The sequence below is a fragment of the Hydra vulgaris genome, chromosome 09, assembly GCF_038396675.1.
Source record: "Hydra vulgaris chromosome 09, alternate assembly HydraT2T_AEP".
Lineage (NCBI taxonomy): Eukaryota > Metazoa > Cnidaria > Hydrozoa > Anthoathecata > Hydridae > Hydra > Hydra vulgaris.
In genome coordinates, this window is record NC_088928.1 from 8,662,595 (window position 1) to 8,675,802 (window position 13,208).

Here is a 13,208-nt window from a genome sequence, read left to right on the forward strand (position 1 = left end):
TCATAGTGTAAGGAAAAAGGTGATGCGTGAGGATTCACCAGTGTAGGAGCTGGAAAATTTTTTTTAATCAATTTTAAATTTTAAACTTTTATTTTCAGAGATGTCAAGGTACAGGTTACAGGCCTAGTTAAGAGATTTTGTTGCGTAATGAAAACGCTTAACACAAATAAGTGTAACTTAATTCAGCTTGATATTTATATAATTGAAAGATAATTTGTGTCATTAGCATATTTTAAAGTACTGCATTTTAATTGAACTTAATTAAGACCACAATAATAATTATTTAGACAATACAACTATAAAAAAACTACTGATGAAATCTTAATTCGGTATTTGAAAAAGATTATATTTGCTTATAATTTATTTTTTTTAAACAATCTTCTACATAAGATTACAATCTTTGCTTTATCGCAATTTAGTTATTTATTTTTTAAGTATTTAATGAACAACTTTTAATAAAGTTAAGAAACAATTTATAAATAGATTTTATCAGTTACTAGTAAGATATTTATAATTTATGTTCATAAATAAAATTAGGTCATAAGAAGTTTACATGATATTGATAAGAAACAAAAAATTTTAAAACTGCTTATGACAATAAATTTTATGTTCTACATTTTACTAATTATTTTAAATTCCTTAAAAACTAAATTTAAAATTTTAATTTTCAAAATCATATTTAAAATATTTAATTAAAAAAATAAATATTATTAAACAATCTGATTCTTTAACAAAAAAACTAATTATTTTACAATTGTGGCTAATGTTTCTATTACAATTTAATATTTTATGAATAAATATCACATAAACCATATCAAAAGATAATTTAAACATTCCAAAAGATTAAAGTTTTGACAAAACATAAAATTGCTGAACATGTACGCAAATCGATATTTTGTATATAAAATGTGTGCAGCATAAAGCTTTATAACAAGATTATCTAAAGATTATTATCATGACTCCTGCAGGAAAAACGAGTGTTATTTTGATATACAATAATGAAAAAAATTAAAATCTAAAATACAAAGGTGGGCACTTCCGATAAAAGTTCCGATAATCGATAATCGATAATTATCGGATTAAGAAAAAATTATCGATTATCGGACTAACCTAACTATCGGACTATCGATTATCGGACCGGCAAAGTTGAACTTCCGATAAAGCGATAATTATCGGATCAAAGAAAAATTATCGTAATAAAATTTTTTTTTAAACTATCGGACTAAATTATCGGACCGACTCAAAACTATCGGACTAAATTATCGGACAGACTCAAAACTATCTGACTTCTATTTTTTAAAATGTTCATATATTTAATATTTTGAATTTCAAAATTGGAGTATTTTTCACGAAAAAGACGACATTTAGACAGCCTTCCGCGGCATTCTTGGACAGGTGGCGCGTAATTTGAACAATTTATAATAGTAACTCCTTGAGGAGGACATTGAAAAAGCTTACGATGAGTGGAACAGAATCAGAGTGAACAGTAAACTACGTGTCTCTTATGACCAGTTCCCCCTGCTCCACAGAGTTGCCTGGTTGGGTATGTTCCTCAAGTACAACACCCCCTCCCCTCCTCCGCAGCTGTGGAGAGGCTGTTCAGTAGTGGTTCAGATATCTTGAGGCCTAAGCGGTCGAACCTGACAGCCGACAACTTTGAAAAACTTGTTTTTATCAAGGGTAACCTTCCCTTGCTTTCTTAAAATAAATTTTTTGTACGTTTTCTTTTTACAACTTTCTAAAATTTGTTGGAAAAATTACCATTCTCTTTTTTGTCGAAATTTTCTAATGCAAAAATTTTTGTTGTTATTTTTTTTATATGCTGGACAGCAATTTTTCTATATACCACCATGGCATACTGCTTTGGGTGACAAGATAAACTATAAGATGCATTTAGTTATTTATGTTTTTGATATTTTGAGATAATTATGATCGGAACATGCATTTTGGAGGTCAACATGTTAAAAAAAAACCTCAGAGGAAATTATTTTATTCTGGAATTTTTTAACATTAATACACAAGATCTTTCAAGAGAAGAGATAATTTCATCAATTAATTTTTTTAACTAAGATTATCGGACTTAAATTATCGGACCGGTAAATCTGGGAAATTATCGGACTTAAAATTATCGGATTGGTCTTTTTTTTGAGCTATCGGACTATCGGACTATCGATTATCGGACCGGTGAATCTGGAAAATTATCGGACTATCGATTATCGGATTAAGAAAATAAACTATCGGACTATCGATTATCGGATTAAGAAAAAATTATCGGGTGCCCACCTTTGCTAAAATATTACATCATGAAACTGTGTGCATTTTATATAATAACAGTTTTTTTTTTTTTTTTGTAAAATGTCATATTTTATCAGGGTGTAACGTTAAAAATTTTTGGAACATAATTATATTGACAAAAAGTTTTTCAGTTACTTTTTTCAGTTAATTTTTTTCAATCTAAAGTTAGTTTAGCAACATTGTTTGTAAAAATATGTAAAAAAAACTTGAAAAAAAAAGCATAAAAAATCACTTACAAATGTAATGTAACACCAAGTTCTCTAAGTTCGTTGAGAGTAAGCAAAGGTGAAATAATATCTTGACAAAACTGATCATAAACTAACACCTAAAGCCATTAAAAAAATAATTTAATGAAAACCATTTTCATTGGTTATTTTTTACATTTTTCAAATATATCAATGGTTGTCTATTTATATTTTAATTTAAAAAAAAACAGTAAAAATACTAGTTTATGTTGCACGTTATTTTATATATTTGTTCTATTGTTATTTATCTATGTGGTACTGTATTATGCCATGTTATATTTTAATTATTTGAATATATTTAACTCAACTTTTAGCAAATTAAATATATAATAGCGCATTAATAAATTTAGTATTTTTAAACATTTTAACATTAACATTTAAAAAAAAAGTAAGTATAAGTTTTAACCATATCAATGTATACAAATAATTATGAAACAATTGTAAATTTCTTTATTTCTTTATTTATTTTAAACTCACTTTCAATAAGGCCACTGATAATCATTATTTAAGTAAAGAGTTATTAGGTGTTTCTCCATTTGTAGGTTCTGTAGGAAGAATGGATCAGGAATATATGGGCATTTCCATTTTTAACTTACATTACACGTGCAACAACTTTATCAAATATTAAAATATATATTAAACTTTTAGCATTTTTGTATAAAAGCTGTTAGTCTAAAGAATAAAATAAGCTAAAAAGTTTTGAGTTTGGCTGAAAGAGGGCGAACTTATTGCTGAAAATGCCACTTAACTTACATTACACAAAAAACAAGGTAAAAATTGCTTCAACTTTTAGGACAGATTTCTGCGAATCAGTAAAGCGGTTTGTATTTGAAACTAAACAGTTGTTAAGAATTCTATACCAATTTATTACTTTTAAATTGGAATAGAATTCTTAACAAGATGTTAAGAATTCTATACCAATATAAAAAATATATAAAAGTTTATCAGAGGTGACAGGCTAAGGAAAATAAACTTGTTTTTTTGATATTATGTATTTAACTTACGTTACATCACTTACGTTACCGAGCGATTTTGATCGTGGATATTTTATATCTATAATTAAGAGTTCGAGTTGCGTAACAAAAGAATTGCAAAAGTATCGAACTCATTCATTAAAAATAATTAACAAAGAAAATTTTAAAAAACTGTTGGCACTCTTCCTGAACGATTTTCATAACATTAATGATAGTTATCAAATCGAAAACAGTTTTTCCGCAAGACCAAGACCAACTTTAAAAAATTATTTTAGTATTACAACTTTATTAATACTTATTTGAGTCAAATGAGAAAATCTTCACTTTGTCGAAGTTTTTACTTACTCTTCTTACGATGTGTATTGCCTTATTTTCATTAGGTTGAATTTTTAAAATATTTCAAACTGTTTGCATTTAAATCTTCTAAAATATTTTTGACTTAAAAACTGCTATTACAGTTTAGGATGGAGAAGATATATGTGATTGTTTGTGAAAGGAAGGAAGGGGTGAAGAATTGACAAATATAGGATGACGTGCTTTGAGGATGACCCCTTTAATTGGTTTTACAAACAATTTGTTTTACTAAAAGAAAAAGAAAAAAGGTTTTAACTGATTTTTTTTTTATATTAGGAGAATAGCATATTATTCTTTTCTTTTTGTCTAAATAAAAATATTTATATAATTCTTATTTTTATTTATCTATGTATATTTATGTCAACCAAAATAAGAATACATAAACAAATAAAAGAAACAATATAAATAATTTTAATTAACATTAAAAAAGAAATAAAAGATTTTTTTTCTAAATTCTCTTAATATAAAAAGTTAAAACCTTGTCAAACCAACAAGAATTACTTAATGACATAATTTATTTTAAAAACGTAACATTTAATATTCTTTCACATATATTATTAAAAAACTTGAGTTTTTTTACTTAATTTCAGAAAAAACAAAACTTAATCATGTTTTTGTTAACTTACGTTACATAAAAATCGCAAAAGTTCATTCATTATTTCCTTGAAATACATATTCTTTTTAAAGTATAAAATCTGACCAACAACAATTTAAACATGTTAGCTCCATTTTCACGCTAAATTAATTCCAATTATGCAAATAAATTCATAGTTAAAATAAAATTTTACAATTTTTTATCATGCAACAAGGAAAAAAACCATAACTTTCGGAAGCATAAAAATGACTTAAATAAACTAATTTGAGTACTCAAGGTATATTTTAAATAAACTTTCATGTGTCTACAACAATAATCATTGGCTAAAAATTGACGATATATATATATATTTATATATATATATATATATATATATATATACATATATATATATATATATATATATATATATATATATATATATATATATATATATATATATATATATATGTATATATATATATTAGCAGGGCTTTATTTACCAATCAGACATTGCCGCCCCTCAGACCATTCTTGAGACTTGCTAGAGGAGGGCAACAAACCATTATTGATTTTTTTAGTAAAAATGAACAATGGTTACACAGTGGGCCAGAATTCACTTTTACTGGACAAAATTAAAAGCTAATTTAATATTAGGGCTATATTGACTAAAATTAGGATGAGTAATAATATGATGTTTACGCTTCTTATGAAGATAATATTTTTTTAATTTGTTGCTATGGATACTAAATTTCAGATAGTAAAAATCTAGTTTTGGTATTTGCAGATATTTTTACAAGTTTACCAAATTTTACATAAGTACCAATATGAGGTCGCGCTTTTTAAAAAAGTGAATATATTTTTTATTTAGTTGTTATGAATACCTAATTTTGCTTAGCAGCAACTAACTTTAATTAGTTGCATATGTTTTATTTGTGCTATGTACACTATTTACAACGTGTTTTATTATGAGATCCTTGCTCGTGAAAAGCAAAACTTATTTAAGTTTAATATGATTAACTAGTGTTATTACATATGCTATTACACGTTGCTAGATAAACTTGTTTTCCTGTAAAAAAAAATTATATTCTAGCATAATTAATTAGTTTTTCTAATTAGCAGATTTAACGAGCGTCTACATAATTTTTAAAATTTGTATGGTTATATTGTTGCCACGCATTCACAATCACCAAAATCTTTGACAATGTATGCTACAAGTAGTACAAGCTTAGCAAACAATAACTCACAAGAATTTGAAGCTGACAAAGTTACAACTTTTCTTTTCCTTGTTTTTGGTGATGATTCTTAAAATGATAATGTAGGTCTGCCGAGTTGCTTATTTTTACTATCCTTCATTAATGTGGTATTAAAATCATTTTCAAGCCAAGCTGAATTCTTTTCAATAAATTTTGCACCAGTTAGTTTACTTTGAATCAATTTCTTACCATAATCAAAATAATTAAATGAAATTGACTCTCAAACTTTTCGCTTTGAAACTCCAAATCTTGCTCTTTAATAAAGTCATATACAAGTATACTGTCTTCTTTTTCATGTATTGACAGACTGTTAAGTCAACTAAATTAGTGAATTTTGTTTCTTGTGACACTCATTAAGCCTTAATAAAAACAGCATTTCAATATCTAAAATGAGTCGCCACAACCAAACCAACCAAAATAGATTATTAAATCCATTTAGTTTAACAAGCCCTAAATTAATAAGAACAAAATTTAAATTAGGATATATATACATATATATATTTATAAATTAGTAAAAATACTTATCTAACTTTTATCTTTGACAGCTTGTTTCAAGCTGTCGATGATAAAAGTTAAATAAGTGATTTTACTAATTTATTATTGCTCTGTTCTTTAAGAACATTGAGCACTCTATTTGTAGAATACATTGACATAATTTATATAAATATATATATATATATATATATATATATATATATATATATATATATATATATATATATATATATATATATATATATATATATATATGTATATATTATTGTTCAGTAATACGTTTAGTATGAGTAAGACCGTATTATATGTTTTCCGCATCTTTTAAAATTTTGTGCAAATAAAAATTTTTGAGCACAATTACAGATTTTTTGTTAGGTAAAAGAGTTCAAACATAAAAGAAAACCAAAGTGGCGCCTAGTGGCAGCCAGATTTATAAAATTATTAAAGCAAACATATATAAGCTTTAAAATATCTGAGAATAAATGCAAGATGTAGCAATAAAAAAAAATTTGTCAATTAAAAGCAAAAGCTGGACATTAAAATATAACATTTTAGGCATATTTAAAATTGCTATAAATACGTAAAATAAATACTTACCAATTTTAGTCTAACAACTTTTAAAATTTAGATAATAAATAGAGTTATAATATAATATTTTAAAAAGCGCAATATTCTATGTAAATATTATTTATTTCTATCTATTTTTTAAACAACATTTTTCTCTTTATAATATTTTTTCTAACTTACATTCGTGTCTACTTCAACCACAGCATTATTATATTCACTAAAACTTTAAGTGTATATAAACGGTTTTAAATTGTTTTATAATATCTTTATAATGAATTGAAACCATTTAGACATCAAAATTCTGATTTTGGTTTTTATACTTTTGTCCAGTCACTGGCCCACTGTGGGTTGGTTGCCCTCATAAATTAGATCTCAAAAACAATCCAAGGGAAGGGGAAGTGGCAATGTCCGACCGTTAAATTGAGCCATGTATTAGTGATGTACCGATTAATTGGCATTGACATGGGCTTAATCGACCACTTTTTGTACAATCAGAATCGGTATTGGCATCAGCCTTTTTTTTATTAATTAACCCAATTTCCAACTGAAGGCATTTTAATATTTTTATCCTGCATTATGATAATATTAAAATAATAAATAAACTAAACTTTATGCATTACTTAGAATTTTTATGATAAATTGTTTATTTTAACTTTGTTTACAGACATTACATTATTGTTTATTCTTAAGGTGATGTTTACCAGCTTTAATTTAACAGCTGAATGTACTTATGGTATATAAAAGTATTACCAAAATGTTGTTTTTAGGATAATTTTATTTTGTGTTGTTCTATTCATTTTACTTAAAAGTAAACAATTTATTTTGTGTTGTTCTATTTGTTATACTTAAAAGTAACCTATTTAAACATTGTTATCTATGTGTTCAAGTACAGCTTACTATATTTCTATATATATATTTTATTTCAATTCATCTCCCCAATGCCATAAAGGTTACTCCAGTAGAAAAGGCTACTCAAGTTATGGTTACAACCCTTTCTCAACTTTATAACTCCAAAGTACAAACCTTGAAGAACGAGGCCGCTGCACGGAGAAACAAGTTGAGCCTGGTACTATTAGAGAGGTGGTGGGGATCAAACATCACAAAATAAAATTATTCTAAAAACAACTTAATTATATAAAAATAATTTAGATACCTTAACAAAATATGATTGCAGCTTAGATATCTAAATTACTAATAAATTAATAAAGAATTCTAAGCAAACTGCTTATGATAGTACCATTTTCTGTTTAAAATTGAAACCAAAAGCATTCCTCTAAAATTGTTTTGATTATCTTGCATGTTTTCTTTTTATAGTAAAAAAAACTGGAAAATGAATATTTTTTTAACTGAGTTTTTCTAATATCTTTTAAAATAATGGTTTGACTCTGATTTGGGTCCAAGTATTTGTTTACCAGTATTGATTCCATGAAAAAGATTACATTATTTAAACTTGCATGTTTTTATTTTTTCAAAATTTTATTAATTAGTTAATTCATTGGTATCGGTATCACCTTTTTCCCATTCATCGACATTGGTATCGGCATTGACCAAAAAAGTGCAATCGGTACATCACTAACATAAATATATATATATATATATATATATATATATATATATATATGTATATATATATATATATATATATATATATATATATATATATATATATATATATATGTATATATATATATATATATATATATATATATATATATATATATATATAGAGAGAGAGAGAGAGAGAGAGAGAGAGAGAGAGAGAGAGAGAGAGAGAGAGAGAGAGAGAGAGAGAGAGAGAGAGAGAGAGAGAGAGATTGTTGCATTTGGGAGTACGGAAGGAAAAAAATGATTCTTATGGCAACAAAAATGTCACTTTTAATTACTTTTGACTTTCGTCCAACATTTGCATGTTGTCAGAATGTTAAAACCATTAATTTAATTACAAATTAATTGTTTTTTAAAAAAACCGCAAAAACGCAAATTAATTGACCAGAACGTTTTTAAAAACATTTTGGATGTTTTTAAAACATTTTGAATGTTTTTAATAATATAAACAATGTTTATATTATTAAAAACATTCACAGAGTGAATGTTTTTAATAATATAAACATTGTTTATATTATTAAAAACACAAACACAAACAGAGTGCTGCTACATCAACTATCTTATAGCCTGACTCGCAAGCAAGTGCTGCTACATCAACTAAGGGTTTGGTTGGGGCAGGCAGTCTTCCAAGTAATAAAAAAAAAATTCCAGTCTTGCATTTTAATTTTTACTTTTTGTCAACAAAATACGGAAAAACTTTCTGACAACCAGTTAGGGGTTGATATATATATATATATATATATATATATATATATATATATATATATATATATATATATATATATATATATATATAATATATATATATATATATATATATATATATATATATATATATATATATATATATATATATATATATATATATATATATATATATATATATATATATATATATATATATAGTTTAAGTAACATCTTTGATAGTATGTGTAATAATGCTATAAGCATTAAAACATCATATATGGTATCATACCATTTATTTCCTTTTTTACATGATATTTCAACTCATATAGCGAGAGCTATTACCAAACAAATAAAAACGTTTAAAAAAAAAATGTTTTAAAAAAATTATAATGAATGTAAGAAAATAATGTCATTGCAACACCAGATATTCAACATTTGTTAATTTTACAAAAAGTGGTTTTCAGTGGTGAGTCATCACCAAATTGTCACTGTCACAATTTAAAACATTTTCCTTAGATTTTAAACATTGCACACTTTGTATTTCGATGGCCTCACAAATTTTTTTTTGTGTAGTTGTTTGAAATAACAGAAAGCATTTTAGGGTTCTCCTAGTTTATTTTACCATTACAATGTTGTTAATGTTCTACTATTCCAGATGTACCCCAGTTGGCTTTTGTACATTATTTTTATGTTCTTGAAATCAAGTGGAAATCTTTTTTCTTGTTTTACCAATATAACATGCACCACATGTGCAATCAAGCTGGTACACTCCTGGATGACTATTAGGAGGCAGTTTAGACATATTACGGCAAAGTATATTGATCAAGGTATTATTATAATGAAAGACTGTTTTAACACCAACTTTAAAAAAAGTCTCTTCTAAGAACAAGGCTGAATTTTGGGACCCATGGTAAAACAACTAGAATATTCATAATTTTTAGCAATAATTTGTTTGTAATTGCGTATTTACAGTTAATGGAAAACTCGTATTTGTGAAGGTAGTGATTGGTTGGAATACAAATATCTGAAAATTTTGCATGTATATTGGATATATTTATTTTATGAATTTAAAAGTGTTAAAAAAAAATTGCGCCATCAATATTAGTAAATTGAGCATGCCTGTCACCAATATAACATTAATAAGTTTTTGGAGCAATATTGACGTTAAAAGCCTGTTAAATAGAACTAGATTAAAATATGTTGTAGATATGCTTCTGACATTACGACCATTATGGATAGACCTATTTAGAGGGTTCTTTCCATGAATTTATTGTTAAAATTAAATCATATAAAAAAAAAGGTTGAAAATTTAGTCCAACGTTTAATGAATAGACAAGCCTATGCAATCGAAGATATTTGAATATCAATATTCATTTCAATAAGTTATTTATTAATATAGGACATGTTAAAATTCATGGAAACTGTACACCTGATGTAAAAATTGACCTAGTTAAAGAGAAACTATCAGAGTTTGCAATTATCTCTTTGAATTGTTGCATCAACCACTGATGCTGCTGCAGTAATGATCAAATTTGGTAGATCTGGTTTTATACACCAATTATGTTATAACCACGGCATACACTTGGCTGTAATGAATTTATAAAAGAAATGAAAATTTAATGTTTGTCAAATTAATTCTTTAGAAAATGAATCTAGATTTTCCAGTGATACCTCTAGAGAATCTGAAAATGATAATCTAAACAATTTCGAACCGCAAATATGTGAAAGAGATAAATGTGGCTTTACAAATGAGTGGCAAAATAGTTAAGTTTTTTAAAGATTTGCCTAAAAGAAAGTCGATTTTACAAGACTATGTAAAAGTAGAGCACAGAATTGAACTCAATTTACTGCTAGATTGCCAGACCAGATGAATAGCTTTGTGACAATGGTTAAAAGATCTTTAAAAGTGATGGACGCAGAGAAAAAAAGCATTAAATAAGTTAAACTCCCTTGAGTTATTTAACGATATTTATGTCTCAGTTTTAAAAAATGTTTCCACCGCTCTTCAATCAATCAAAATAGCTGCAGAAGCATAAGGTAAACATGATGCAAATTCGCTAACAGCTGATGCAATTTTAAATTTTTTGTTTGATTCCCTGCATAACAACAATGATGCGATTTCAGAGGAGATAATGCTAGCTCTGTCTCTTTGCGTTAAAGAGCGAAGAAATCAAGATCTTGTGACTTTGATCAAATACCTCCAAACGCGCGATTTACATTTAACTGCTACTCCTTAGATACTTTCATCTTCAAAAGCTGCAATTATTCGTTATGCAAATAACTTATTTAATATAATATAAATTTAATATAATATAAATTTAATATAAAAAAGACTTATTTAATAGATTATTCAGTGAAGATGTCAATATTGGAATTGAAAGTGAATCCTTTAAAGAAAATAATTGCTTAACAGTTACAAATAAAGATAGATTGGCAATAGCAATAGATGCAGTATATAAATCTAAAAATTCTTGACAGGTCCTAATATTTTTGAAGTTTTTTTTCTAAACCTAATCAATCTTGGACTCAAAAAAATTAATAAAAAGTGCATGTTCTATAAATAACAATTTTATTAAATAAAAAAGTTTTGTAAAAAAAATATTTGCAAAAATATACTTTAACATACCTTGATTTGTTAAAAACGTGGGTTTTTATAGAAAAAAATGACAATCTTTTATTCCTTTATTTTTAAATAAAAGCAAATACTATTTTCAAAACCAGCATATTATTTTGCTCCTTTTGAAAAAATTTTCACAATATTAGCGTTGTTGAAGAATAGCGTGTTTAGTAGAATTGTTTTTTTGAAAACCAAATTGATTTTTATAGAGGAGTTTGTTATCAACAAGATAAGTGTATATTCTGTTATACATTATTCTTTCTAATATTTTTGAAAAGACTGTTAGAACTGAGAAAGGACGATAGTTTGTTAAATTGGTATGATCACCTGTTTTAAAGATTGGAGTTATTTTTGCAATTTTCAAACTATCTGGAAAAGATCCTTGAGTAATATATATATATATATATATATATATATATATATATATATATATATATATATATATATATATATATATATATATATATATATATATATATATATATATATATATATGTATATATATACATATATATATATATATATATATATATATATATATATATATATATATATATATATCCGGCCCGTAGAAAAAAGGATAGAAAAGACCTAATTTATTATCCGTATTTTCGGCGTAAGTTCCTTTGACAAATTTTTGACCTAATTCTATTTGACCAACCCAGTAGTATTACCCCTCCCCCCGCCCCCCATCATAATTTTTGTTCCTACGGGCCTGTATATATATATGTATATATATGTATATTCTTATATATATATATATATATATATATATATATATATATATATATATATATATATATTATATATATATATATATATATCATAAGTTATATATATATATATATATATATATATATATATATATATATATATATATATATATATATATATATATATATATATATATATGTATATATATATATATTTATTATATATATATATATATATCATAAGTTTTTTAATAAAAATCCTTTTGTTTTTTGCTGGATCATTAAACCATAAAATTTTTGTAACCCCTTCAACGTAACATCTCGGTGTAATTAAGGCAATTTACAAATTATTCTAATTCTTAGGAATAAGCATGATTTTATCAGCGTATTATGTCCAAACAAGAGCTCTAGATGTTATAATTTTTTTTGCGTCAGGTTTTTTTAATATTTCAAGAAACTTTTCTTTTTTTAATATAATTTTCAAAACCTTTTTACTACCACTAATAGTGAATCTAAAAAAGACCATTTTGGAACTTTTAGATTACTTTCGCTTATTATAAAATAAATTTTAATTGGTGATGAGGATAGCAACTAAATTTGCTTTATTTGTATTACCAAAGACTTATAGTTTTAAATAACTAATCTTTTTTGTTGGTTGGTGGGGACTAACTAAAAAAATACATTTTAACTCGCTTAATACTTTATATCGACAAAACTGAGCTAAACATTTTATCCGAACAAAATCTTTTATGGTTAAAGAGTCTAGAAGTCATTCTAAAAATATTTTTTTAGTGAAAACAATGTGTGTTATGTTGATTTATCCTTT

At 25.3% G+C, this 13,208-nt stretch overlaps 1 protein-coding gene across 1 annotated transcript in view; it reads right to left on the reverse strand.

The window, feature by feature from the left end:
• The window catches only part of LOC136084538 (sec1 family domain-containing protein 1-like), a 52,073-nt gene extending 49,442 nt beyond the window's left edge, over positions 1-2,631 (reverse strand). Inside the window, exon 1 of the mRNA XM_065804653.1 lies at positions 2,532-2,631. The gene's annotated coding sequence lies outside the window, so the exon portion shown is untranslated. The remainder of the gene's footprint in view (positions 1-2,531) is intronic.
• Between the last annotated feature and the right edge of the window lie 10,577 nt (positions 2,632-13,208).